A 6000-nucleotide genomic window follows, 5' to 3' on the forward strand; every position below is an offset into this window, starting at 1 on the left:
TCTATCTATCTTGACAGCCTCCCTTGAACCGCACTTCAACCAACCAATCAACTAACCTAAGATGGCTGCAACGGCTGTCGACCAGTCAATCTGCTTAGCGTCTTTAACCGGTAGCTTAAGCCGTAAGTAAGTATTCCTACAGACGAATGGAAAAAAAAGGGAAAAAGGCAGCGCTTTCGGTCGACCGATGGACTGGCTTTTGATTTGATGAGGCGCCTTTGGCGTCTCCGGAGGAGAAAGAAAGTGGAGGAGGAGGAGGAGGCCGTTCCTGCTTCTTGATGCTGAACCACCCCTATCCGACCAGTGGCTTCTGTCGGTGCCGCGATTCTGATCGGAATATCGGATGCTGCCGCCTCCCCGGCCGTATGCTGCGTGTTGGCCACACGAGTTTCTGTCAGCCTGGGATAATGGAGTACTGTATTGTTCTGTACTATTATTATTCGTCCGTGCGCACGGCGCACCTTGGAACTAAATCTGCGTTGATATCTCAGCTGTCTTTTAATTGGGGCTTGTCGTGTGCTACTAGGATTCTTGATGATTCTTTCTGCAAGAAAGGCATTAGATAGTGGTTGGTCTGTACATTATTCGGAGAGAGGAGTATATGGTGAAGAGAAAGTGCCCAGCGGGCAACCTAATCTGCCACGCGGTGGAGAGTAGCACGGCGTGAATTTGCCAGTAGCTCGTCAATATCATCTCAATATAAAGCTTCCTCATGATATTATCTTATTTAGAGCTACTAAAAGAAAAAAGGAACGTGGTGCAACTTGACACGATTTCCCCTATGTATTTGTTCTTTTCCCAATATAAAAGGGAAAAAATGGACGCTATGGCTGCGAGTGCTTTAATTGTTTTGTTTTTGATGCATTATTGGTTATTCGTGGTTGGAGAGAGCACTAGTATATGTTGGCGGCTGTTGCCGTAAAACAGCAGAAACAACAAAAGACCATTCCGTATTTGCGTTTGAACTTGACTAGTCCTTTTGTTTTCTACTAGCAAAAGGGCCCGTGCGTTACAGCGGGAGAAAAAAATACCACACGCTTTTAATTTTTTTAGAATTATTTTTATTTATTAAAATAATAAGCTAACTAACTAATGTAGTCAGTCCTATCCTATTTTGTTGAGAAATCAACCCGTCCATTGTTAATTCCACCATGATGAGAAATTGAACGGGACAAGCAAAGCAAAAAAAAAAGAGGCTACGTGAATTGATCAATGGATTGTTATCTTATTTCACTCATGGGGTAGAGAATGTGGGATCAGATGACAAACTGAAGGTGGTGTTCCATTCTCTGTCTCTACAACAATACAATCTTACATTCAATACATTCATTCAACAGCAAACAAATCCCCACAAAACAAATTTTTTTGTCGGTGCTTGGCACATGGTTGGAGGCATGGGGAGGGGATCTCACCAGATGATGAGTTCGTGTCGGAGGAGGGGATACGATGAGGGGAGCAAGGGTTAGGCGCCTCTATTTGGCCATAAGGAGTCGCCGTTGCCGCGCCATAACCTCGGAGTTTTCCGTGTGAGCCATGGAGATCCGCCTCCACCTGCAAGTACTTCGCTCCGCCGTGCCTTATCCGCGCGCCGCCGCCGTTCTGCATCGAGCAGACGCATCATCCTCAGTCACTGTAGCTGTCGCGTTGATTTGATCCAGAAGCTGTGCTCGAGCGCCGAAACGGGGGCAGCAAGCGGGCAGAGGTACGGCCGCGGAGGCGGGTGGGTTGAGATCCACAACAGTGGTGGTTGAGGTCGGCCGCAGCGGCGAGTGGTGTGGCAGCGGCCTGGGCACAAGCGAAGGTGGACCAGGGTCGACGCGATGCGCTCGAGCGCCGCAACAGGGGCAGTGAGCGGGGAGAGGTACAGGCGCGGAGGCGGGTGGGTTGAAATCGGCAGCGATGGCGGTTGAGGTCGGCCGCGGCGGCGAGTGGTGTGGCGACGGCCTGGGCACAGGCTAGGGTGGCCCAGGGTCGACAGGAGGAGGCGATGCATACGGGTATAATTTTTACAGCGAATCGTTTTTTCCTTTTGCGTTGCAGATAAATGATGGAGCGCGGGTTGAATAACGAAAATTACAGGGGCTTTTTTATAAAATTATTATGGTGGGTTTTCCGACGGAAGCAATAGCCGCTTTATTATTAGGTAGGTATAGATATAGATAAATAAGTTATTTATATGTCATATTACCATGTTTTCTCTCTCTCGAATTATTAAGTACCACTCCCTTTGTTTCTAATTAAAAAAATTTTACTACAAAACTACATACGGATGTATGTAGACATACATTAGGGCTTGTTCGGTTGGGAGGAAAGTAAAAAGGATTTGGCAGGGATTTAGGGGATTAAATCCCTAACAAGTCAAAATCTCCTTCAATCCTCTTTAATCCTCCTGGGAGGAGGACTAACCGAACAAGGCCTTAGAGTGTAGATTAATTCATTTTATTCTGTATATAGTCCCGTATACAATTTTTAAAAAGATTTATATATAAAAAAGCATGCAGTTTGTTAACACAGACGGACGTACATAATATTTCCTTTCTGCGGACATTCATGATTTTAACCATAGACATGTTGGTCCATTGTGAGGTCATGATGTATCTTTTGTTTTATTGCGTGTCCTCTTCTTTTTAGATTTCCAGGTGGAGGCACGAGCTGCATGCGTCCCCGCCACTTCACTGAGGAGAAAGTGAGTGATCATATCGCCACTCATGGTGACGAAAAATAACACGTAGTGTGATGAATATCAACTCACTGTTTTTGGAAAGCAGAACAGTCATTTATTTAATCAAACATAGTGTCAAAATATGAGTGCTATCACAATTATATGTAAATAAGAGCAAACAAAAGTATGAAATCGGTACAACCGGGAAAAATAGGACACAATGACTAAACATCAATCCTATTGTTCGTACTGGCTTCGAGTCGGGAAGACATAATTGCGGTGAGAACCGAGCCGACGGCGGATGATGGCGGCGTTATGCGTCATTACCTTGATGAAGGCTTCGTCCTGTAACTACTGTCGATCCACTCGTGCTGCTCCAGGGGAAACCCTAGGATCTGGTTTTCCAGATCGGACGATGACGGCATTGCGGTGTCGTTCCTCTCTAGGGTGCATCGTTTGTGGAGAAGCATTGGAAGACACAGGCAGGAGGTGGAGCGTCTTCGTCCTGCACGGAGCTTCGGTGGTGATGTCATGTCATGCCTGGGCGACAGGTGCTACGCTTTGTCATGCCTATTCGGCAGGTGCTACGCACGACAGATCTTACAGAGTCTTCGCGTCTGGATGGATGAGCGCAGGGAGGTGGCACCGTTGGGCGCCATGGTGGCGTCGACGGATGGCCGGACTGGCATGGATGGTGCGGATTTCTCTCCTGAAGATGGGTCAGCAGTTCGATGATGATGGCGGCTTCTAAAACGTGTGCGTGTGGTGTACGCTTTAGGTCTACTGCACCGACTGTTAGTTCCGATACGTTATGTGGATGGATCGACGACGACACCGGTTTTAGATATGGGAGTGAGAGCACTCCACATTATCGCGTTTTGTAGGTGTCAGTGGGGGCTTCGGGTGGCTTGATGTATGTTTTTATAAGACCTTTGTTGAATAAGTAATAAAGATGGTTGTATGCATCGATTGATGCAGAGGCCGGGGATCTTAACCTCCTTTTCCAAAAAAAAAATTGTTGGATATAGTCATCCAAACTGGTTATATGTAGTCCGTGCTACCGTCTTATATAGGTTGCGCCCAAAAGGTAATATGCTCCATCTCTTCTTCATGGTATAATAATGACCACGTACAAATCCATGCGCACGCCTAGTAAATAACCTGTAAAAAGTAGATGTTTGTCATGTTAAATATGACATCACTCATACAATATCAAATAGCTTAAGGTAATGTCCAAACTCTCACATGAATTTGTGCCGCTGTGTTAGATTCATCCCCAACCACCAATTGCCAAACAGATTAGGGATATTAGCTTATGGAAACATGTTAAAGGACACATGAATAGCAACTCACTCTATATTTCTTAACCGCAAACAGAACGATTTGTACAGCTTGAAACAAGCGGTTAGCTATCTAAAAAATAATCAACAACTCAAAAAGAAAAACGAAACGATTTGCGACCACTAAAAGGGCCATCTATCCTGTCCATCGGACCGAATATTCCACACTTAAACTCGGAAAGTCACGGTGAAATACGTTAAAACCGTTCTCCTTGACTTGTCCATTCAGATGTGCATTACTAAGATGCTTCATGTGTTCAATACTCTCGCACGTAAGCAAACAACTCGAACGTACCCCTCCAATCAGCATAGGCTGCATATTAATTCGGAAAATATAAGCATAGGCTGCCTAGCGCCATACTCTAGCCAGAGAACCGAGCCACTATGGCCGTCCGGGGTCGACAGAGACGCGACAACGGTATATGTTTTCATGTGACCGATATTTATGCTGTACTTGTGTTGTGTGTCGGCAGCTTATTCCAATCAAAAGGTGCAAAAGGCCAAAACTGATAGGACGACACCGATCACGGTTCAGCTCTCAATCTCTGAAGTCGTGTATTAAGTTGTATCCTAGTAGTCATCTAAACGCGAAATCAGTTTTTGTAATACTCCCTTCGTATCAAAATAATATAGTTGGAAAGAACTATACTAGTTCTTTTTAACTATAATTATTTTGATACGGAGAAAGCATAATACTATATTTATTGTATATTGGGTTTGTGTTGGAAAGAAAATCCCAGCTAGCAGCGGTCCTGGTTCAGCTCTTAGCAGTGCATGCACAAGCTATCGGAGACATCACTAATTATCACTAACATGCCGTGCAGTATAGTCACTCAGCGATGATTTTCTGTGGATCTTCTTGATAGACATGGCCGACTGGCCAGCTCATCATTGATGACAACTCAAAATTACTTACAGGTCCGAGGTGAGTTAATGATAATGGTTTCGATCGGTCAGTATATAAGTACTGGTTTTGTAATATTTTCTCTATAAAGAAATATAAAAACATTTAGATAAAAAGAAATTAGGGTCGGGTGTATACACACGACAAGCGAAGGATGGAGTTCTACATGACAACGATCGAGCTTCGTCATAATGACCACCCAACCACGTCTAAAGAGCGCACATACCCAGAGAGGAGATATTTTGCGAGTTCTTGGGAGGCTTCTAGAGCTCTTTTCACTATGAAGGGACAATGCTCGGGGTGGCTGGTTTTGAGTCTCCATCTGTGATGGTTGTAAAGCTGGAGTCATGTGTAACTCAATATATGGGTAAATAGCACTCGAGCAATTCTGGTCCATGGGAAAGGGGACGACATTCGACCCAATGATTTCTATAGATTTTTAATGATTTTTATATTTAAAAAATTATATAAAATTGTTCGTGACCTTTATAATTACGAAATCTATTAGAAATATTGAAAAGAAAATGCAATACATCAAAACACCTGTTTTGGCTACGAGAGTAATAGTTTCCATCCGAATAAAATTTTGAAATTTATTTTATATACGAAAACATGCATATAGGACTTCAATAAATATGTTGTCTCCGTTTATAATTGTGCACTAACCATATACGGATCATGCACGATCATGAACGATGACCCACCTTAATATCACAACACAACTCCACGACATAAATTTAGACATAAATTTTATACTACAAATCGGGATAACAAGGACCCACAATACATCAATCATGATAGCAAATATTCTGTGAGTACAAACAAACTTAAACAAGTTTTGTCTTAAGAAAGGTGAGCAAAAAATGACACTAGATCAAAAATATCATACGAATGTTCTGGCACACGTAGTATACGCATAAATTAGTCCCCTTGTTGCTGGCTCATGCAATTTGCAAGAATATAATTCAATCAGATAATAATCAAGCAAGGTAATGACATTGAAATCGGAATTAAAGAGATGCACGGACCTAGCTAGTACTACTTAATTAATTACATTGACCACTTTCCAACTCAGCTTCGGTTGTCATTCACCC

The sequence above is a fragment of the Hordeum vulgare genome, chromosome 4H, assembly GCF_904849725.1.
Source record: "Hordeum vulgare subsp. vulgare chromosome 4H, MorexV3_pseudomolecules_assembly, whole genome shotgun sequence".
NCBI lineage: Eukaryota > Viridiplantae > Streptophyta > Magnoliopsida > Poales > Poaceae > Hordeum > Hordeum vulgare.